Genomic DNA, 23676 nt, shown 5'->3' on the forward strand with positions numbered 1-23676 from the left:
ATCATTTAGGTAGTCAAAAGTCAGACGGAACTGCACAGTTTGCAAGGTCCTTTACACGTGGTCATTAAAACTGAATAATTCAAGTATGGTAATATAAATGCAGGCGTTAAAGTTTCAACATTCTAAAATTGAAAATATGAAAACTTTGTTTCTTCATCTTTCATTTACATGGTTAGATATTGGGACCTTACTATAGAAATATTTAGTTACTATATATGGTTGTCCCAGAAAATAATGGAGCTTCAGAAAGTACAAAAGGTGTCAAAATCTGTAGTTGGCTTTGTCAGATGCTTTTCTAGCTTATTTCAATTATTCATCCATAGTAACCAAGTCTTTTAACCCTAGCAAACTTTCTTGGGTCCTTTCAAATTAAGAAGACAGTATCATCAACTTGTACTTGATCTGATTGTCCAATTGGTGTTGGAAGTTCATAATTACATTGATGAACTCTATAACAAGATTTTTAGGAATATCCATTGGCTCAGTGTAAGGATTCTGATAATACCCAAGCCCATACATCAAACATCATAATTCTTTAGGAAACAGTCTTTTATAAGATCCGCCTTCTGCTCCTTCTTCATTTTCTTCCTCAGAGAAGTGATTTTCTGCCCCATTTTCTCAAGGTCATTTTTGTTCTTCAAGTCTGTCCTTGATGTCTTGCCAGTACTATTCAGATCAGGAGTCAGTTGGCTCTGATGCCAGGTTTGGGACAGAATGGTTATAAAGTCTCTCCACGTCATTGCTCACAGAGACTGCAGCTGGTGCAGGTGTCATGACAGGAGCAGAAGAATCACAGCCTAAAAGGATATCTGCGTCACTCCCTCCGTGGTTAGAATTGGAACAGCTGGTGAGGCAACATCCTTGGAGGATGGAGGGGAAGAGTAACTTGCCTCCAGATGGGGTTGGGAGTAAATTGAGACCTCCAGTCCTGTCTCTTGCAGTCCTGAGCTTAGAAACCTCTCCTCCTCCTCCTCCTCCTCCTGCTCCTCCTCCTCCTCCTCCTCCTCCTCCTCATCATCATCATCATCATCTCCATCATCTCTTTCTGTCTTTTAGAGAAGAGCTTCGCTATGTTGCCAAGGCTGGAGTACAGTGGCCATTCACAGGCATAGTCATAACACACTACAGTCCCCAACTCCTGGACTCAAGTGGTCCTCCTGCCTCAGCCCTCAGCGGGGACTACAGGTGCATGCTGCTGCACCTGGCTGAAGCACATCATTCCTTGGTTGTAATGTTCCCATTACTCAGCTTGATGGTCTGTCTTTCCTTAAAGCCCAGATCCAACTTGGGATGAGTGTCCATTTCAAGAGATCCTATGGCCATCTCAGATACCTGTTTTATCCATTTAAGGTGCTTTTTCAGGAAGAAATTAAAGTCAAAAGCGTTGCCCTCATCTGTGAAGCCAATGCCAATGAAAGCACTATACCTGCTCAGTGTCATCCTAGAACCACATTACAAAGTAGAAGCTGTAATCTTTCACTGTCTCAGCAGTGTCAGCATATTGTTCTACTGGTGCCTGAGCAAAGAGCTCTCCTGATATTTTATACTTGAGTTGACATAGGCAGTCTTCTCTTTTGAAGACTAATCAGGCTGGTCCACATTCCAGCCTGTAGCCATTGTTGGAGGCCTGGGACAGAATCTAGTTGACATTGACACCAGCTAGGATAGGCTCGTACTGTGCCTTGGCCGCCATCTTGGCTCTGCCCTTTGTGCCCTCCAGATGACGCTGGGCATAAATTGAGGCCTCTAGTCCAGTCTCTTGCAGTCCTGAGCTTAGAAACATCTCCACCTCCTCTTCCTTGTCATCATCATCTCTTTCTTTCAGAGAAGGGCTTTGCTATGTTGCCAAGGCTGGAATGCAGTGGCCATTCACAGGTAGTCTAGGTTCTTTCTTGCTTGATTTTTCCTTATAATTTATTTGTTGAAAGAACTATTTCTCAGAATCTGAATTTTCTTAAAATGCATCCTCATGGTGTTAATACATTCTTCTGTCTTCTCTATTTTCTGTAAATTGTTAGTTGGGTTTAGAGCAGTGATTTCCTGACTAAAACATCAGCATCACCTGGGAATTGTGGGAAATGCTAATTCCTACTCATCCCAGAGAGGCTGGCCATAAAAGTCACCATCTTGGTGAGGCCTAGCATCTCAGTTCTGTGAAGTCACCCATTGAAAGAGATCAAAACAATTGGGGTGGACAGGGGTGAAATATTGGATGAGGTAGCGGTTGGTCTCTTGATGGCATGGCATGCCTGTTATTTCTACGTTTTTATTTCATATCAATGAAAATTTGGGGATTTTGCATAACAGATGGAATGCAAAAAAGAAAAAAGGATGGTGAACTTATGGTTTAACAGTTGACTTAGCTGATTTAATGTACTTTAAAAACTACATAATTACTAATGGTTTAGTGATCCCTGCCCTTGACAGAGACACGAGGAGAAAAGTGTTCACTCTCTCCCAGTGCTTAGACTACTATTTGACCCTTTCTAAAAGACAAGGGAGTTCAGATAGGGCAGACTGTCCTCCCTCAGATATTGGAGTTTTAGTTACCTACATATTTGACAGCCAAAGGCACTTGGTTTGGAAAGATCCTTGGCTGGGCCCTCTAGCTGCAGCCATGGCTAGTCAAGTTTCCATAGAGAGTACAAGCCAGGCTTGCCTTGCCAGAAGAGACCCTTCTGATCTTAGTAGAAAAGATCAGCCCAGGACTGGCCATCTGGCAGGTAATCAGGACCTACTCAAACAATTGAGCAAGGAACAATAGGTGGAACTGAACCCTTATGAACTCATGGGGTAAACTCTAAGCCTCAGTGAACAAAATCTGAGATAAATCACTTTTAACTCATCTTGGTACTCCTTTGTAAAAAGCAAAAAGCAAAGGATAGACTGTATGCATTTGACAACGTAGAACTGAAAACCTAGATATAATATATATTTAAATTTTAAAAAATATCACACCATTTAACAAAATTTTTATACTTTTTTTTTTTTTTTTTTTAATGAGACAGTCTCGCACTGTTGCCTGGGCGAGAGTGCAATGGTGCGATCTCGGCTCACTGCAACCTCCGCCTCCCAGGTTCACGTGATTCTCCTGCCTCAGCCTCCCGAGTAGCTGGGTTACAGGCGCACACCACCACACCCAGCTAATTTTTTGTATTTTTTAGTAGAGACGGGGTTTCACTATGTTGGCCTGACCTTGTGATCCACCTGCCATGGCCTCCCAAAGTGCTGGGATTACAGGCATGAGCCACTGCACCTGGCCAGTTTTTATACATATTAACATAGTGATATTGGAAATTCATTTTTCAGTGGAAAAAAATGCTCTCTATTTTGGAAAGTAGGTAGTTGGGCTCCTGTTTTAAATGAAGACATATTTGAAAAATTGCCATGTAAGTTCTGTGAGGAGGCAAGGGCAGTGAAGGAGGGTAAAGAGACCAGAATGTACCCATTCCACTACCAGTGGACATTTGGGTTGCTTCCGAGTTCAGGTACCTCCAAACCATGCTATATAAATACCCTCCCTTGTTCATGTGCTTTGGCACACATATGCAAAAGTTTCTCTAAGGAGTTAAATTGCTTGGTCATTCCTCATGAGTATTTTCATCTTTATTAAATATTGCCACATTGTTTTTGCAGAGTGGCTGTACTGGTTTACAGCCTCATCAGCAGGATGGGTCCCCTTGGCAGGATTCCAGTCTGCCCCTTTGGGGAGGAGGGTGTAGCGGGGAGAGAAATAAGGCTGGCAAGGAACAAGGAAGCCAGACAGGAGAACACTGTTAGTGCCAATCCAAAGAGTTCAGACTGTATTTGACTGCATTGAGAAGCTACTGACAATTCTGGAACAGGGAACAAAATGCAAAAACAGGGTTTTGGGAAGGTGAGTCTTTAAAGCTCTCTCTTGGTTTGTATTGGGGGTTGGTAATGATAGTGGTGGGGTTGGCTTAGGCCAGCAGCAGGACTCAAGCTCACAGGAGAGAGGAGATCTGTGGGGTGACAGTACAAAGGACACTGAGCACATGCCTGGGGGCAGAAAACCAGAGCATCCCAGGTCTCCCACCTCATCCTTAAATAATCCAGTTAGACACTCACACACTGCTGGTAGGGGTGTGAAGTGCTACAGCCACTCTGGAAAACACTGTGGCCTTATTTAACAAAGATAAATATGCACATACTGAATGGGCCACAAGTCGTAAGATATACCAAGCAAAACAAACAGGAAGAAAAAAAAAAAGAGGAAAGAATCGTCAATAACATCGGATGTAATAGAGAAGTCTGTCAAGCAAAGATCTGAAAAGTGTCCACTGTCTAATTGTCCGCTTGGCAATTAGAACTTTGATGATGAGCTTTGCCACAGAAATGTTTGTGGACCAGTAAAGAGCAGAAATCAGAACACGATGGTTTGAGGGATGAGTGAGTGGTAAGAAAGGGAAACTAGGTGCGGGACCTACTGTCAGGTTGGTTGGTTGAGAACAGACTCAAGCACACAGAAACGTTAGTATGTGGGCCGGGCGCGGTGGCTCAAGCCTGTAATCCCAGCACTTTGGGAGGCCGAGGCGGGTGGATCACGAGGTCAGGAGATCGAGACCATCCTGGCTAACATGGTGAAACCCCGTCTCTACTAAAAATACAAAAAACTAGCCGGGCGTGGTGGCGGGCGCCTGTAGTCCCAGCTACTCGGAGGCTGAGGCGGGAGAATGGCGTGAACCCGGGAGGTAGAGCTTGCAGTGAGCCGAGATCGCGCCACTGCACTCCAGCCTGGGCGACAGAGCGAGACTCCGTCTCAAAAAAAAAAAAAAGAAACGTTAGTATGTGATCAAGCACGATGGGTCCCCTCGGCTGGATTTCAGTCTGCCCCTTTGGGAAGGAGGGTGTAGAATGGTAGGTACAGGGTACATAATTTTACAAATGGTGATTTAACACTTGGGAAAAACAAGTTAAATCCTCATATTACACCATATAACAAAGTCCAGTTGGATTGAATATTTAAATATACAAAGCAATACCGGAAAATAACTAGTAGAGTATTAGAACATACAGATTTTCTACATAAAGAAAATTTATTTTGTATATAAAGTTGGGGATGGCTAAAACTTTTCTAAGATTGACAACAAAACTAGAAACCTTAAAGGATGATATGGATAAATTTGACTTTATTAAAATACACACACACACACACACACACACACACACACCCCATATTAAACCTTTCTGTAAGGAAAAGAAAAAAGACTGTAAACAAAATTGGATGACAAATGACAAACAGAAAAATATTTATAATTGGGAGGCTGAAGTGGGAGAATTGCTTGAGCCCAGGAGTTTGAGATTTTAGTGAGCTGTGATCGCGCCACTGCATTCCAGCCTGGGTGACAGAGCAAGAACCTTTCTCTAAAAACAAAAACAAAAAAAGAAAAAGAAAAATATTTATAACATATGATAAGTAACGTTTACAAATAAATAGGAAAAAGAAGCTGGGCATGGTGGCTCATGCCTATAATTCCAGCACTTTGGGAGCCTGAGGCAGGTGGATCACCTGAGGCCAGAAGTTTGAGACCAGCCTGGCCAACATGGCAAAACCCTGTCTCTCTTAAAAATACAAAAATTAGCCTGATGTAGTGGCGCATGCCTGTAATCTCAGTTACTTGAGAGGCTGAGGCACAAGAATCACTTGAACCCAAGAGGCAGAGGTGAGCTAAGATGGTGGCCAGTGCACTCCAGCCTGGGTGATAGAGTGAGACTCTGTCTCAAAAATAATAAATAGGAAAAAGAAACACATCAATAGAAACATATACATGACTAGGAAATTCACAAAAAATATAATTACCACGTTAAATCAACCTTAAGTAAAAAACTCGTTTAAGATGGCAAAGTGAACTGTTACATTTACTTCTCTTTCCTCCCTAAGTCCAACTGGAATTACATTTTTTAAATGAAAAAAGTAAAGTATGCAACCTCATGAGAGAACTGGAAAAAAAAAAGTAAAAAGGAAAAATATCCAAAGCGAAAAAAAAAAAAAAAACATTCCAAAGCAGTGCTGGAATACAAGGAAGGGTTTACAGTACACTTATTTGGACCTGATGCCTAGAACTTTCCCTTCTGGGAGAAAATCCGCCATCCCCACTTCAGTCGCCTGGTTCATGTGGGACACTGAGGCTCAGAGACAGCAGAACTGGGGAGTGGCAGCAGGATATTGTAGCAGGTGGTGGCAATCAGGGGACTTCAGGCTGTGGTCTCACACCACCACCCTGCCTTTTCCTTTGCTCACAGAGAACATTCAAATGACTGTCTTTCTCTAGCAAGGTAGAAAGGCTCTCAAAGAAGTAAGGAACATACTTTGGTTAACGGCTAACCAGGCATTAGGGCTGGACAGGAAGACAGGCAGTGCAACAGCCAACTCCCAGTAGACACTAGACACAAGGAAGAAAGCACAGTGCTGCCAGGGCAGGTCCTCTTCCCTATTCCTGAGCCTGCAAACCTATTCCCTTTGTGCATCCTGGAGGGACAGCCCCTGCCCCATACCTTCCTATACCCTCACCAAACCAGATGAAGCTCACCCTCAAATTCCTGTGTGAAATGAGAAACAAAAAAATCCCAAACCTAAAGTATCTGAAATAAATGTCCAAATGATTTGAACAAAACCTTGGTAGGTGGAAACCGAAGGGTTTCACTTGAATGCTTGGCAGTAACATCTCAACTGGTCTTTCTACCTGTGCTACAATCCACTGTGAAGCCAATTATTCCATTCTTGTACCAAGTCCCATTCCACATTCCTTTCACTTCAGACATGTTTGCTGATGTTTACACCTCTCCATAGAATACCCAGCCTATCTTCGCAGGCCCAAACCTTTATTTCCCCACACGTGCCCTGTGCCAGGGAAATAGCTCTCTAGTTCTCAGGATATTTATGCTATGTTCTCCCACCTCTTACATCTTTATTTTTTGTGGCTTCTTCCATCTGCCTCAGATACCCTTTGGTAGTTCTGCTGTTCTAAATCCTACCTCTATCCTACCCCTTCACTGCATCTCCAAGGCCATTTTCTCCACGAAGCTTTTCTTTAACACACAGGGCCGGTAGATAAGCCATGAACATTTGTGGAACAAAGTAATCCTCCAAACAAGGGTGATTTTTCTTTCACTGAACCCTTCCCTCATTTTGTGCTTCTTTTCGGAGCCTCACACTCTTCTGAATTTGTTGAATTCCCAACCAGCTGGAAATTCCCTAAGGCCCGAAACTGTTTCTGGCCTAGGCTGTGCTGCTCTTCCTGGGACTAAGGAGTTTCCTGGGTCACAGATCTTCTGTGCTAAAACCAGGAAAACCTCTGGTGACCCAGCATGTGTTGATCTCCCTAGTCTTGCCTGTCTTTGATTCCATGGATTATTAACAGAAACTATAATGTTGGGTTAATGTGTTGTCTTGGGCATGGCCTCCAAAACATGTTCTTTCACATGTCTGCCACCAGCAGGCCCTAGATCCAGGAATGAGGCTTTTCCACTAAGGGAAAATTCCACGTGATCTAGGAAGAAAGTGAGGACATCCAACCAGAAGATAAATTTCTTATCTGAAACAGAAGGTCAACCCTGAAATAAGGAGGCTGAAGACCCTTAGAGAAGCCACGGAAGAGACTGTGGAAGAAGAGGGGCAGAGTTGCTTTTTAAATGGGGCTTCTAGCTCCTGCTTTTCTTCCTGTCTGTAAGTCTCTGAGCTTCTGTTCCAGCCCTGTAAGGTTGGGGATGAGAGAGTTCTCCCTGCTGGACTGTTGAGAGTTCAATGAGGGGAAATGTGTGCAAACACCAGGCCCCATGCTAGGTGTCCAGAGATGCTGCGCCTTCCTGGCATGCTCCTCTTCCCTGTCCCTCAGCGCTGCGTCCCTCACTCCCTCCACTCCCAATTCTCACTTCCTACTCACTGACTCTCTTCTTCCTTCCCATCTTCCTCCAAACTTCCCATTTTCCACTATGTCTCTCTCACCATATCTTTCTCACTTAAACAAAAATGGAATTCATAAAAAAAGAGGCCAAAAGTCAGGATAAACCTAGAAAAATCACTAAGTATGCAAAGTTTTTCTTGCAGGGTTTGGTTTGTTCAAATGCCTTATTTTTTTCCTTGCCCATATCCTTCTCCAGAGAGTCAGGATTTGGGGTTTGCAGAGCTGCGTGGCAGTGGAATGTGGAACGTTCTCCTGAATCTCGGGCCCATGGAGTAAAGAGGCAAAAGTGCTGACATCTTTCCTGAGGATTGTCTGATTTAAAAGAGCTGATTCTCCCCAGACAAATGCCTTAGCTTTATTGTGCTGGGACAAGCTGAACAGGCAAGGAATAAACCTCCCTAGAACACACTGATTAGATTAGCCAATAAGAACCACTGAAGACGCAGACATTAGATTAAAAAACAGAAAAATGAATGTTACTTTTACAGTGGCTATGAATAGACAAAGACTTTTTGGTTTGAAAATAGTTGGTGAGGCAATAGAGGAGGGACTATGTTAATAGCAGAGGTAGAAAAAACGAGAGGTGGATGATTCCAACTGCAAGGTCCACCCTAAAGGAATTGGAGTCAGGGCCCAGGAGCCACAGGCCACTGCACTGGGGTGAGTAGAGTGGATTTTACATAAATAAAGTTACAGAGTGGTTGTAGGTTCTGGTTTGGGGATGTGAGTGAACCAACTGAATAGTATAGGCAGATTCCCCAGCCCACCGAGATTCAGGTGAGAATTTTATTGCTTTTTGCTAAAGGCCTGTACAAAACTTAGAGCAAAGATAAGGAGTAATCTGATTGTTGAAATTAATCTGTAACTATTCCAACATAGCAAAGGACAAGTAACGAAATGACGAGGTTGTTCTGTGGTAGTGTTGCGATTTTGTTCTGCTCTGTCCCCCTACTCCAGTTTCCTCTGTGAGGGGAGCATGTGTATGCACATCTGTGGAATGTCAGACTTCTAAAGTCAGGGACTGAGACCTATATCTAGTTGACCCCTGTGCAGAGGTCTAACTACCCCTCTTAAATGCCATATTCTTGAGCCATAGAAGTCACAGTGGTTGATAGTACTTCACACGTCTTCCAATTCAATAAGGGTTACTTATGGTGTCTCCTCTGAGTCTTCTAGGAGTCCAGAAAACATTCGACTTGTATAAGAATCCACACTTCAACTAAGCTTTCTGGTTCCAAGAAGGCATCATTACCAAGGATTTGTTTCCTGAGGTCTTTAGGGAGTGAGAGGGAAGGAATGCATGAGGAACCAGAGCTAGTCCCCATCTCTCTCCCTAAAAGTGACAGACTGCATAGTTCTTATGTATCAGGAGTCCTGGAGATCAGCTGACTTTCTGAAAAAAGGGTCCTCCAGCCTGTGATAAAATCCTGACTTAGAAACCCAGTGCCCTTAGCTTTGTGGGCGTCTGTCCCTGAGAAATGGTGTTTTAGTCTCCTTCCAAGCAGGCATCCCAGGATTTGGAATTCAGCTGTGAGCTCATGAGCTGAGGGATGTTTCCAGGAGTACCCTGAAGACCACCCAGCTACGCTCTCCCCACTTCCTTTATTTTGGATGGACCAGTCTAAGGAGAGTCATCTTTTCCCACCCCATTGATGGCACTCAGTGAGTGGCTTGTTGCTTGGCTGAATGCCTGCCCACACCCACTCCAGTCAAGTTCATCTCCCAGGAGGGAGTAACCAAACACTTAGCAATGGAGACACTCATGCATCTCTTTTACCTCCAGTGCACTAGAAGTAGGGATGGTGGCCATGTCAACAAAGGAGATAACTTTAGCACAAAGGATGTCACAAGAAACAGATAGTAGAGTGTGTTCTCCAATGTTATCATTTCCCAAACCAGAATCAACTGGTCTTGGGTTTCCTTCCTTCATCCTTCGTCTGTAGAAAACTTTGTTTCTTGAGCTACTTGAGATCTACTTCCCTATTTCTTTTTCTTTTTTTTTTTTTTTTGAGACGGAGTCTCACTCTGTCGCACAGGCTGGAGTGCAGTGGCGCAATCTTGGCTCACTGCAAGCACTGCCTCCCAGGTTCACGCCATTCTCCTGCCTCAGCCTCCCTAGTAGCTGGGACTACAGGCTCCCGCCAACACACCTGACTAATTTTTTATATTTTTAGTAGAGACGAGGTTTCACCGTGTTAACCAGGATGGTCTCAATTTCCTGACCTCGTGATCCACCCGCCTCGGCCTCCCGAAGTGCTGGGATTATAGGCGTGAGCCCCTGTGCCCGGCCTACTTCCCTATCTTGAGAGGTGGGCTGTGTGCTGCTTCTGCTAATTTATTATCCCAGAAGTACGTAATTTGGACAATTTTATATAGTTTTGAGAACAGGAGCCCTGTAAGAGTCTCTTACTCAAAAATGGATTCAGCTTGGTTTGAGGTTTGATAGGTCATTGCAATGCTCCCTTCTGGTATCATAGGACATAAGCTGGGTTGGGCTGAGTCCCCCTTTTGTGTCTTAGCCTTCCTGTCCTTACTCCAGGGTGAGAGCAGCCCTGATGGAAAACCAAAATTACCATCCATGCCTACTTCCTTTCTGTCCCTCTTGCTCTAAGTCTAGGCAATCTGCAACTTCCTAGATTGGACTTCCTAGATCACAGACTCTTTTTCAGGAAGAGTCAATTCAAGCCACCCAGGACTTATGATTCCTTGCTCTGTGTTGGGCACGGTGTGAGCACAGAAATGGCATGGGCTGCCTGATGAATCTCTCTTGGTCAGCAATTCAGTCAGCAGCCATCTCAGTGCCCCCTGTGTACATTTGAGGCAGCCTGCCAGGCTGTGAGAACAGTGTGGGGTTAAACAGCACATGGTCCTTGACCTCAGAAAGCTTAAAATCCAAAGTCAGATAGAAGGTTATTTAACAGATGCATATTAATTTACAATTAAAGCTAATATTGTGCACTGTTCCATTGAACAAACATGATTTATGTGGTAAAATCAGAAAGCAGCTTGATTTTTGCTTTTACTGCTCTTTTACATTTATTCTTTTTTTTTTTTTTAAGATGGAGTCTCGCTCTGTCACCAGGTTGGAGTGTAGCAGCACAATATTTGGCTTGCTGCAACCTCCACCTCCTGGGTTCAAGCGATTCTCCTGCCTCCTGAGTAGCTGCGGTTATAGGCACACACCACCATACCTGGCTAATTTTTGTGTTTTTAGTAGAGATGGGGTTTCACCATATTGACCAGGCTGGTCTTGAACTCCTGACCTCAGGTGATCCACCCACTTCGGCCTCCCAAAATGCTGGGATTACAGGCGTGAGTCACTGCACCCAGCCTCTTTTACATTTATTCTGTGGGACTAGCTCTTGCTTTGCCCCTGAATGAAATTTAGGCAAGTCACAAGATTGTTCCAGCCACCCTTGGTCTCAGTCTCATTTTAATGATTATAATTTCCAGCCCTATCTAATGATACCACTTCAATCCTGACTTGGAGTGGAGCCTCTTCTGGTACTGCTAAAGAACAGAGGCCCATGGTGGATGGTGCTCTGGATGGGGAGTCCCTGGTTTCCATTCTTCCTCACTCATTTAGCTAACCAGGGTCCTCAACCCCTTCAGGGTTGTTGCCTGGAAGAGAAGAGGCGAGAGGAATAGGAAAACTACACGTTTGTGATCTCCAGCTCACCAGTGGAACATGGTGATTGTTTTATAGGTTCCTGCTGTAACTCCTCTGTTATTCCCCTCAAAGGCCAGCTTTCTCCACCCCTGTCAGAATCCCTTTCGTACACCCGCCCCATTTATCTCATCCTCATGGCCCCATGGGAATTTCTCTGCTTCTGCCCCCACCCATCATCTCTTTCCTGCCCACTTCTCCATCTTGGATGAAGCTACCCTCTTCCCCTGGTTCTGGTTCAGCCTTTCATCCCTGCTCAGAAACATGAACTCCCAAAAAGCCAGCCAGCAAAGCAGAGCAGGTCTAAATGCTAGAATTTGGAGAACAAAAGCCCTTTTTTGGATAGGACTGTTCTTTGTTGTTGCTCATACAACACAGCTCTTTGTGATTAATCTACATTTAACATAGCTCCAATCAAAGTGATAAAGGAATATTTTTATTTCTTTATCTGATTTTCTTTACATGATTTCCTTTTATGGCAAAATAAGCATTTGACCATTTTAACTATTTTTGAATGTACAATTCAGTGGCATTAATTATATTCACATTGTTGTATAATACAACCATCACCACCATCCAGTTCCAGAACTTTTTCATCATTACTGACTGAAACTTGGTACCCATTAAACATTAACTCCCCATTTCCCACTGCCCCAGGCCCTGGTAGCCATTAATCTACTTTCTGTATCTATAAATCTGACAATTCTAGATACTTCTGTAAGTGGACTCATACGGTATTTGTCCTTTTGTGTCTGGCTTATTTCACTTAGCATGATGTCCTTAAGTTCATTCATGTTGTAGCATGTGTCTGAATTTCATTCCTTTTTAAGGCTGAATCACGATTGTATGTATATACCACATTTTATTTATCCATCTGTCGATGAATACTTAGGTTGTTTCCACCTTTTAGCTATTGTGAAGAATGCTGATATGCACATTGGCATATAATTCAAACTATCTGTTTGAATCCTGGCTTTCAGTTTTCTCGGGTATATACCCAGAAGTGGAATTTATTTAATTGTTCTTGAATAGGGAATACCTCTGCATAGTGGACTACTAGTATAAAAGGTACAAGAAGTCATAGAGTTCCCTGAGCCCCGACCTCCAAGTTCCCCTTCCAGGAAGCATCACTGTAACCAGTTTCTGTGACCTCTTCCCTGGAGAGACCATACCGTGCCCATAGGCACCCTCTACACAGGCATGATGACAGCCATAAGCACTCTTCTACACTTTCCCTTTTTCCTACTTAACAATATTTCTTTTTAAAAAATTTAAAAACCTTTTTATTTTTTTATTCAACTTTTATTTTAAGTTCAGGGGTACATATGCCAGATATGCAGGTTTGTTACATAGGTAAATGTGTGCCATGGTGGTTTGCTGTCACCTAGATATTAAGCCCAGCAGACATTAGCTATTCTTCCTGATGCTCTCCCTCCCCTAACAATACTTCCAAAAAAATCATTCAATAGCACCATTTAAAGAATATCCTCATTCTATCTAAAAGTTTCATGGCTTTCCAAAGTAGAGACAAAACTTGTTTTTCTTTCTTTTTTTAAAATCAGTCCTTTATTCATGGACATTCAGGTTGTTTCCAATGTTTTGCCACCATGAACAATGCTCTGACAATAACAGCCAGCATTTCCTGTGCCAGGCCCTTGTTTACCATGTGCCAATGCTTACCATGTGCCAGGCCCTTGTTAAAATCCTTCCCATGTATCATATTTAATTCTCACTATAACTGTGACATAAGCACAGGGAGGTGAGTAACTGTCCCAAACCACATCTCTGTTTTTGTCCACAGGTGGGAGTGTAAGATAACTTTCCAGATAAAGAGTTGCTGTTACCAAAAGATATGTCCATTTTATTTATTTATTTATTTTTATTTATTTATTTTTGAGATAGAGTCTTGCTCTGTCACCCAGGCTGGAGTATAGTGGTGCAATCTGGGCTTACCACAACATCTGCCTAATGGGTTCAAGCAATTCTTATGACTCAGCTTCCCAAGTAGCTGGGACTATAGCCACCACGCCTGGCTAACTTTTGTATTTTTTTAGTAGAGATGGGGTTTCACCATGTTGGCCAGGCTGGTCTTGAACTCCTGGCCTCAAGTGATCCACCTGCCTCAGCCTCCCAGAGTTCTGGGATTACAGGCGTGAGCCACTGCACCTGGCCAGGTATGTCCATTTTAAAGTTATATAAATACAGCCAAACCGGCCCCATCAAGGCTGTGCTTATCTGCATCTCACTTGCAAGTAGATGTATGAGGGCCCGTTGTCCTCCTCTCTCACTGTTGAAAAATTTCTTGATATCTGCCAATCTGAAAGGTGAAAAATGGTATTTCATTGTGGCTCAGATTTGCATTCTTTTTCTTTAAATGAATGAAGTTGAGCATGTTTTCAAATGTTTAAAGGCCATTTGTTTTATAATGGGGTTTTAAAAACTTGATAAAATGCTTCCACTGTTGACCTAGAATAATCAATGGACAAGGTAGCCTGGAATCCTTTACATTTTAATTTTACTTATAGATTTTTAAAATAGTTAATACAGTTACAAGATTCAACATTTGAAAAGAATACAAGAGTAGAGACAAACCCCATCCATGTGTCTCCCCAGTGCCCAATTCCTGTCCCCAAACACAATCAGGCCTCCATTTGCCTCCATTTCTCCCTCCTGTGCCTATGGTCAAAACCTGGGCCGCACCATTATCCTTAGCTGCTCCATCTCTGAAATATTAAATTCAAACATTCCACTCTGATCTCGCCACTGTCCTCTTGACTACCCAGCACCTGACCCTCTCTTGACACCCCACCTGCCCTTTACCTTACCTTCCTTTCCCATCCACCTGAGGTTCTCTGCCCTCCAGAGGCTCCACGTCAGGTCCCACTGGCCTCCAGCCACACCTGCCTGGAAAGTCTTACTTTCTGTTTCACAATACCTAGTTCAGAGTCAGCCCACCCATGGGATCACTCTCATTTAAAGATCTTAAGCAGAGTAACCACTTAATTTACTGCTCAAACTGGGACCCTTTTGAGAATGAAAGGAGCACGACTAATTATGAAGCCAAGACAATAGGGGCAGATGATTACTGTCCAAGGCAGATCGGGTGCAAATTCAGCTCAATCTTAAGGAACAATTACCTTTAATTTCAGAGCAGAGATCAATAATATGTGCTGAGCCCCACAAATGATTTAAAGTTGCTGCCTTTGTTCACTGCCCAATCTTCTCTTCTAAATGGATTTTTTAAACAGTGCATTTCCCCAACACTATTTTCTTAAAAATCTATCCTTTAGAATACCAGTTTCAGCCCCTAAACTCAAGTGTGTAACAAAAATTAGTTTGTTTATAAAATTCTCCTTCATCTATACTTGAGCCCCACTCTTTAAAAAGGTGCTGACCCTTAATCTCAGTCAGTTCTGAGTTTCCTTTGCAGTTTCCATTTTGGATTTGGGGTGGGGTGGAGTGCAGGGTTCTAGACCCTCAGTGACCTACAAAGGGTCCTGCCCTTGATGTCATCTATCCTTGTCCCATCTGGTCCTGGTGCCTGCAGGTTATTGTGGAGGTCTAAGTCTCTCTCCACCTCTTCAAGCAGCCTCAGGGAGCTTGCCTAGGGTCCTCTTGGCCTAGATACACCCAGTAGCCATTCTATTCTCTGCTCTCAGATCCACAGATTGTGAAGGATGCTGATTTCTCTGTGGGGCTCAGCCCAGGGAGCAGGGATTGGGACCTCAACCTCCAGGACCTAGCAAAGTCAATGTTTCTCAACTTCCCTCCCGTCCTTGTCCATGCTCTGGGGAATTCTTCTTGGATATGAGGGGCAGGAAACGCCTTGATCTTTCTCATGACCATTTTCTCCCACCCTTTGGTCTAGGTCTAGGCCAGAAGTCTTTTCTATTCCCCTAAGGAAAGAGGCTCCTTACCTCTTCCTTCTGTTTTCACACACGTTCCCTGCAGCACTGAGCATAGAATGGCCTGGTTATTTGAGGCAGGGAAGGGAGAGAGGTAAAGGGAATATCAGGCTGGAGAAGGCATTGACTAATATTTCAGAACATGATCTTGCAAGGCATGTAAAAATATCTTATACAAGATGTGCTTCCTGTTTTAACTATTATGATTTTATAATTTTTCAGATCTTGTAGGCAAGACTCCCTACTCCCATCCCCCAGGCCAGGGCAGCCAGTTATCAGCTGTGTGAACTTGGACAAATTATGTTATCCTCTCTAAGCTTTAGTTTCTTCGTCTGTAAATGAAGATAATAGTAGTTCACGTCAGTGCTTCTACTTGCCAAGCACTGTTCTCAATGTTTCATGTATGTTACCTCATTTAATACTGACCATAAACCTATGGGATAGCTGCTATCATTCCAGATGAGGAAGCCACTTCCCACAGTCATAAGTAACTTGTCCAAAGTCATGTGATCTCCTGCTCTTAATCACTTTCCCAACCTGTCTTTCATAAATATTAATAATGACCTCAGTCAGGCGTGGTGACTTACGCCTGTAATCCCAGCACTTTGGGAGGCTGAGGTGGGAGGATTGCTTGAGCCCAGGAGTTCGAGACCAGCCTGGGCAACATATTGAGACCTCATCTCTACAAAAAAATTAAAAAGTAGCCTGGTGTGGTGTGGCATCTGCCTATAGTCCCAGATATTTGGGAGGCTGAGGTGGGAGAATTGCTTAAGCCTGAAAGGTCAAAGCTGTAGGGAGCTGTGAGAGTGCCACTGCACTCTAGCCTGGGTGACAGAGTGAGATCCTGTCTCAGAAAGAAACAGAGAGAGAAAGAGAGAGAGAGAGAGAGAGAGAGAGAAAAGAAACCTCTTGAGGTTGCTGTGAGGATTAATTGAGGTCAAGTATGTAAAGCTCTCAGCCCTGAGCCTAGCACATAGTAAAAACTCAATAAATTCTAAGCTCATACTTTAGCCATGATTTTTTGGGTCATTTTCCTTCAAAATGCCCTTGGAATTGTATTTAAAATATATATAAATGTCTGAACTTAAGCATATTTTCCCTATTCAGTTTTCCCATCCAGAAATATGATGTCTTATTATATGTTTCTTAGCAAAGTTTTGCCATGTGTCCTCATATAAAACATGCATGTCTAGGTGAGTTTATTTCTAGATGTTTTAGGGTTTTTGTTTTTATTGAAAATGAAATCTTTCCCTCCATTATATCTTTTGATCACACAGTGCTGGTGTCTCCATGTTCTTGTTAGTTAATCAGCTCCCAGATGTCTCTAGAGGGATGTCTTTCCATAGCCCTCTCATTTAGGTTGACATGAAGATCACTTGGCCCAGCCAGTGACATACGCTCTGACCAAGAGGCACAGGGGCACAGGGTGAGAAGTATTTTTCCAGGGTAGCTTAGGTTGGCTGAGGTGATCAGAGAACTGTCCCTTGGCTAAGGAAGTACAGCCTGGGGAGAGGGGAAGGAAGGGGCAGCCCTTGCTTGGCTGCATGCTGGTTCTGATTCCCTTTGGGGATCTGTCTGAAGAATGAGTTCCTAGGTACCCACATTTCCTCTGTGGCCTCAATGATTCCCAATTGTGTTTGTCAAATGATGGCTTCAGTGGCAGCTCTGCCAAGGCCCAAGATGCTTCCCTGGGCTCTGGGTCGCTTAAGTAGAGGGACTGTCATCCAGCAGTGCCTCATTCTTCTCCGTGGGAGATACATAATCTGTGGCGTCCCTGAATCACTCCCTGCCTGACTCCACTGCAGGCCTCCAGAGGGCAGCAGAGAGCAGGCGAGAGGGGAGAACAGGACTTGGTTCCTGGAGAAGCAACAAAGACGGTTCCGCCCCTGCAAGCGGCTAGGAATACTGCTCATCCCCCTCCCCTCCTCCTCAGGATAGACATGTGAGCTTCTCCCTGAGGGTGTAATAATTATAATAATATTATTAGTTAATACTAACTGTTCCCTGTGGGCCAGACATTGACCTAAGGTTTCACATTGATTCAGATAACCATTGAGGTAGATATAATTATTATTTGAATTTTTTTCAGTTGAGGAAATTGCAGTGGAAAAAAAAGGAGAAACTGCCCAAGATCCCACAGTTAGTTGAGTCAGGATTTAGACCCAATTATTTATGAGCCAGGCTCTATTCTAGGTATCAGAGATACATCAGTGAATCAGATAAACTTTGTGCCATATTAGGAGGACAGAAAAAGTGAACAAATGAATAAACACATAATGTGGTTTTGAATAGAAATGCCACTTAGACAAATAAAGCAGAGTTAAGGACCAGAGAGGGGCATTTTAGATGGGCTAGTCAGGGAAGGTGTTCTTGGGTAGATAGCATTTGACCAAAGAGTTGAATACATGAGGGAACAAGTCAGGCTGAAGATTGGGGAAACAGTAAGTGCAAAGGTCCTGAGGTGGAAATGAGCCTGGAGTGTTAGAAGAACAGCAAGACTTGCATCGTGGCTGCTGTAGAGTGAGCTGAGTCCATAGGCCACAGCAGCAATTGGGAAGTAGATAGGGATGGTGAAGAAAGAGAACTCCTCCACAGCATCACCTGGGTTTGGCCTCTTACAGTGTCTCAGCTTCTCTTTAACATATCCCTCACCTTTTTTCACCTTCCTGCAGAGTGCTGACACCATCACAGTATGTTCCATTCTCAACCCTGGACACGGTTCAAAAGCAGCTAAAGCAGACAAGAATCTGGGGCAGCCAATATTGTACCACCTGCCAAAACTTGGCACAAACAATCTGGAAGCCAAAAATTGCACATACTGTGGTGAGTCTTGCCCAGCCTGTGGGGAACTTCTTGTGGGTAAAGGTTCTAGATGAGCCTGCCAGGGCTCCCAAATTAATCCTCAGTCCCACTAACAAGGGCCTAAGCCGCGCAGGTCTCTCCAGGGTAGGAAGCTGCTATTTTCTTCACAGAATTTTGCCCCCATGCATGGTCCTAGGTCAGACCTACCTAAATACTTCCAGATGTCAAACCCAGGTGGGGTTCAGATGGCATTTAGCCAGGAGATGGAAGGGAATCCATCCCAGTGAGCAGTCATCACCTTCCACCAGGTATCTGAAGAAAATGGAGGCACAGAGGTCAAACAGTCATCCCTCAGCATCTACAAGGGATTGGTGCCAGGACCACCCACAGATACCATAATCTGAGGATGCTCAAGTCCTTCACATAAAATGTGACCTACACAATCTTCTGTTTATCTTTTTTTTTTTTTTAAGACGGAGTCTTATTCTGTCGCCCAGACTGGAGTGCAGTGGCACGATCTCGGCTCACTGCAAGCTCCGCCTCCTGGGTTCACACCATTCTCCTGCCTCAGCCTTCCGAGTAGCTGGGTCTACAGGCGTGTGCCACCATGCCCGGCTAATTTTTTTTTTGTATTTTTAGTAGAGACGGGGTTTCACCATGTTAGCTAGGATAGTCTCAATCTCCTGACCTTGTGATCCGCCCACCTCGGCCTCCCAAAGTGCTGAGATTACAGGCGTGAGCCACCACGCCCGGCCTCCTCTGTTTATCTTAAATCATCTCTAGATTACTTCTAATACCGAATACAATGTAAATGCTATGTAAATAGTTTTTTATACTGTATTTTGGGAGTATTTGTATTATTTTTATTGTTGTATTGTTATTTATTTTTAGTTTTTCAAATATTTTTGATCTGCTGTTGGTTGACTCCTTGGATTAGGAATCTATGGATATAGAGGGCCAACTGTACTAAGAATCTTTAGCTCCCTCTCCTGGCAGATCCCTAGCGAGTGAGGTGGGCCTGTGTTGAGTGCTCCTTTTGCCTGAGTGAGAGCCTAGACCCAGAGACTGCATGCCCTAATCCAGGATTTCTTGACCATGGCACCATTGATAGTTGGGGTCAGATAATGTTTTTGTTGTGGGGGCCATCCTTGTAGGATAGTAGCAGCATTTCTGGCCACTACCCACTAGAGGCCAGAAGTACCCTCCCTCCAGTAGTGACCTTCCCTCCAGTGTAACCAAAATAGATCCAGACATTGCCAGATGTTCCCAGAGGAAGACACACATGACTGAGGACCACTGGGGCCAGTTCTTTCCCTTTCCGCAAGACCAGTGCATGAGCCTCAGCTGTTACCACTCTGGTGGTGAGGAAGAATTGACAGTATCCCCCAAGCATTTACTCCAGTGCCACAGCTGAGTGGGTGGCTTGGCATGTCCTTGGCTGTAACATGGAAGGATGCCAGAGGACAGGGAGCAGAGAGAAAAGGGGTAGCCATATCTTCTCTCAACATTTTTTGGCTCACAAAACTAAACCACAGGGAAGGGCAGGGATGAAGTTGGCCATACACATCACAGGACTAGGTCTTTCTCTCCCTCCTCATCTCTCTCTCTCTTTCATGCACATACATGCACACACACACAAATGGACACCCCTCTGCCATTCTGTGTATTGGCTTTGTTCTCTCCCACTGAAGACAGGCTTTCTCCAGAGACAAAAGAGAACTTAGTGCAGGAGGAAGAAGTTAATGAATGGTCTGATTTTGCCCAAGAGATTGGCAGGGCAGGAATAAGAGGTTATGGGTATCAATGAGAGAAGAGAGGAAAGGATTCATTATGATGTCCAGACCGGAAGGGAAAGTAAATGAAGCCATGAGGAGCTGGTATATGGGGAGAAGAGGAAGATGCTTGAAGATCAGAGGTCTTCATCCAGTTGAAAAGCAGGAAAGAAGGGAGTCAGAGCTTGGGAAGTTATCCTTTAAGAATCCCAACATCTGACCCAGAACTATCAATATATATTTATTTTGCTTCAGCGATAAGTTCATTTAGACACATAGAATCACAGGGCAGTAGAGCTTGAAAGAAACTTAAGAGATCCTTGAGTCCAACCCAGTCTAAGTGGGCTCTTTTATTAATTCTTCAGTGCTGGACTTTGAGAATGATACTTGTTCACAACCCCTCTGTCCTTGGAATCAAATGAGAAATAAGATATAGAAGTCAAGCAGCTGGGACTTAAAATAAATTTATGACAGCTAAAGCTGATTGGAGAATGTAGTTTTGAATGTACAATTGGGCTTCCTAATTCTTTCCCTCAAAATGAAACTTATCTACCCGGAACTGGAAGACTCCTCTATCCCACAAGGCAAGAACCTACCCTAGAAAGCTTACCATGAAAAGAAGAGGAGAGGAGGGAAGCACAGGCCTTCTCTGGGGGGGCTGTTCCCAAAAGGAGAAAACCCAGAAGAACCTGAATCATGACATATGCCCATTTTATGTGCTTCAGTTCTCCAAGCACATGAACCACTTATCCTCTGCTAGATACCATGAGTTAGGAGGTAGAGCAGTAAGTGGAGAGTACTTTTCTCAAGGCTGCAGCAAGGACAGAAGTTCCCACTTTATAAGATGAGGCAAAAGTGCTTGGAGCGGGAGAGGTAGGTTTCCCCCTAACAAATGCCATTTAATAGAGCAACCTCTGCTCCGAGAACACTGAGGCCCAGAGAGGTGAAGTTATTTCCCAAAGGTACCATGGCTCTGAAAGAATAAGGTCCTCCATACTTCTAATGGTGAAGTTTCACCATTTCACATGTGTAATCAAAGGAGGACAGGCTCTTCCACATTTATCAGCATAATAGCAACAAGAATCTTCTATTCCATCATGCACAAGGACTTCTAACTCCTTCCTTCATCACTATCACTGCCTCACATCCCCAGTCTACACCTTGCCACCTCTATCTACACATCACACCCTCATCCACACTTCACCACTACCATCTACACCTCACCACCCTCACCTATACCTCACCACCTACATCTAAACCACACACCTCCATCTAGACCTCACCACCTCCATCTAGACATTACCACCTCCATCTAGACCTCACCACCACCATCTAGAGCTCACCACCCTCACCTATACCTCACCACCTACACCTAAACCACACACCTCCATCTAGACCTCACCACCATCTAGACCTCACCACCTCCATCTAGACCTCACCACCACCGTCACCACCACCATCTACACCCCACCACCCTCACCTATACCTCACTACCTACACCTAAACCACACACCTGCATCTAGACCTCACCACCATCATCTACACCTCACCACCCTCACCTATACCTCACCACCTACACCTACATCATACACCTCCATCTAGACCTCACCACCTCCGTCTATACCTCACCGCCTCCATCTAGACCTCACCACCTCCAGCTAGACCTCAACACTGCCATCTAGACCTCACCACCCTCATCTGTACCACACCACCTCCACCTATACCATAACCTCCACCTAGACCTCACCACTACCATTTACACCTCATCACTACTATCTACACCTCACCACCCTCACCTATACCTCACCATCTACACCTACAGAATGCACCCCCATCTAGACCTCACCACCTCCATCTAGACTTCACCACCTCCATCTATACCTCACCACTACCATCTAGACCTCACCACCCTCACCTATACCTCACCACCTACACCTAAACCACACACCTTCATCTAGACCTCACCACCATCTAGGCCTCACTACCTTCACCTGTACCTCACCACCTACACCTATACCACACACCTCCATCTAGACTTCGTCACCTCCATCTAGACATCACCACCTCCATCTACACTTCACCACCCTCACCTGTATCTCACTACCTACACCTAAACCGCACACCTCCAACTAGACCTCACCACTTCCATCTAGATCTCACCGCCACCACCATCTAGACCTCATCACTCTCACCTATACCTCACCACCTACACCTAAACCACACACCTCCATCTAGGCTTCACCACCTCCATCTAGACATCACCACTTTCATCTAGACCTCACCACCACCATCTACACCTCACCAACCTCACCTATACCTTACAACCTACACCTACACCATACACCTCCATTTAGACCTCACCACCACCATCTAGACCTCACCACCCTCACCTATACTTTACCAACTACACCTAAACTGCACACCTCCATCTAGACCTCACCACCTCCATATAGACCTCACCACCACTATCTAGACTTCACCACCACCATCTATACCCCACTACCCTCACCTATACCTCACCACCTACACCTAAACAACACACCTCCATCTAGACCTCACCACCACCATCTACACCTACACCATACACCTCCATCTAGACCTCACTACCCCCATCTAGACCTCATCACCTCTATCTAGACCTCACCATCACCATCTACACCTCATCACCCTCACCTATACCTCATCACCTACATCTATACCACACACCTCCATCTAGACCTCACCACCTCCATCTAGACATCAGCACTTCCATCTATACCTCATGACCACCATCTACACCTCACCACTACCATCTACACCTCACCACCCTCACCTATATCTCACCACCTACACCTACACCACACACCTCCATCTAGACCGCACCACCTCCATCTAGACCTTACCATCACCATCTACACCTCACCACCCTTGTCTACACCTCACCACCCCCATGTATACCTCATACCTCCATCTATACCTCACACCTTCATCTATACCTCACACCACCATATACTACCTCACCATCTCCATCTCCACCTCACGCCTCTGTTTACAACTTACTACCTCCATCTACATCTCATCACTTCCATGTACACCTCACCACCTCCATTCGCATATCACATTTCCAGCTACACTTCACACCCCATCTACACCTCATACCTCCATCTACATCTGATCCCTTCCATATACACGTCACCACCTCCATCTACACCTTACACCACCATCTATACCTCAGAACCTCCATCTACACCTCAAACCACCATATTCACCTCACCACCTCTCTCTACATACACCTCATCATCTCTGTCTACACCTCACACCTCATCGTCTCCATCTACACCTCACACCTCCATTTACACGTCACACCACCTCCATCTACACCTCACCATCTTTTTTTTTTTTTTTCGATGGAGTCTTGCCCTGTTGCCTGGGCTGGAGTGCAGTGGCACGATCTTGGCTCGCTGCAACCTCTGCCTCCTGGGTTCAAGCAATTCTCCTGCCTCAGCCTCCCGAGTAGCTGGGATTATAGGCACGTGCCACCACGCCAGCTAATTTTTTTTTAATACCTCACCATCTCTATCTACACCTTACACTAACATCTATACCTCAACACTTCCATCTACACC

At 44.5% G+C, this 23676-nt stretch overlaps 2 protein-coding genes across 2 annotated transcripts in view; one reads left to right on the forward strand and one right to left on the reverse strand.

Annotated features, from left to right (window-relative positions):
- The window catches only part of INO80B (INO80 complex subunit B), a 327102-nt gene that overhangs the window by 110831 nt on the left and 192595 nt on the right, over nucleotides 1-23676 (reverse strand). The gene's annotated exons all lie outside the window — the stretch shown is intronic.
- Nucleotides 8122-23676, forward strand: part of SLC4A5 (solute carrier family 4 member 5) — a 127730-nt gene continuing 112175 nt past the window's right edge. The window contains exons 1-2 of the mRNA XM_050754393.1: nucleotides 8122-8585; nucleotides 18170-18320. The gene's annotated coding sequence lies outside the window, so the exon portion shown is untranslated. The remainder of the gene's footprint in view (nucleotides 8586-18169; nucleotides 18321-23676) is intronic.

The sequence above is a fragment of the Macaca thibetana genome, chromosome 13, assembly GCF_024542745.1.
Source record: "Macaca thibetana thibetana isolate TM-01 chromosome 13, ASM2454274v1, whole genome shotgun sequence".
NCBI classification, from domain to species: domain Eukaryota; kingdom Metazoa; phylum Chordata; class Mammalia; order Primates; family Cercopithecidae; genus Macaca; species Macaca thibetana.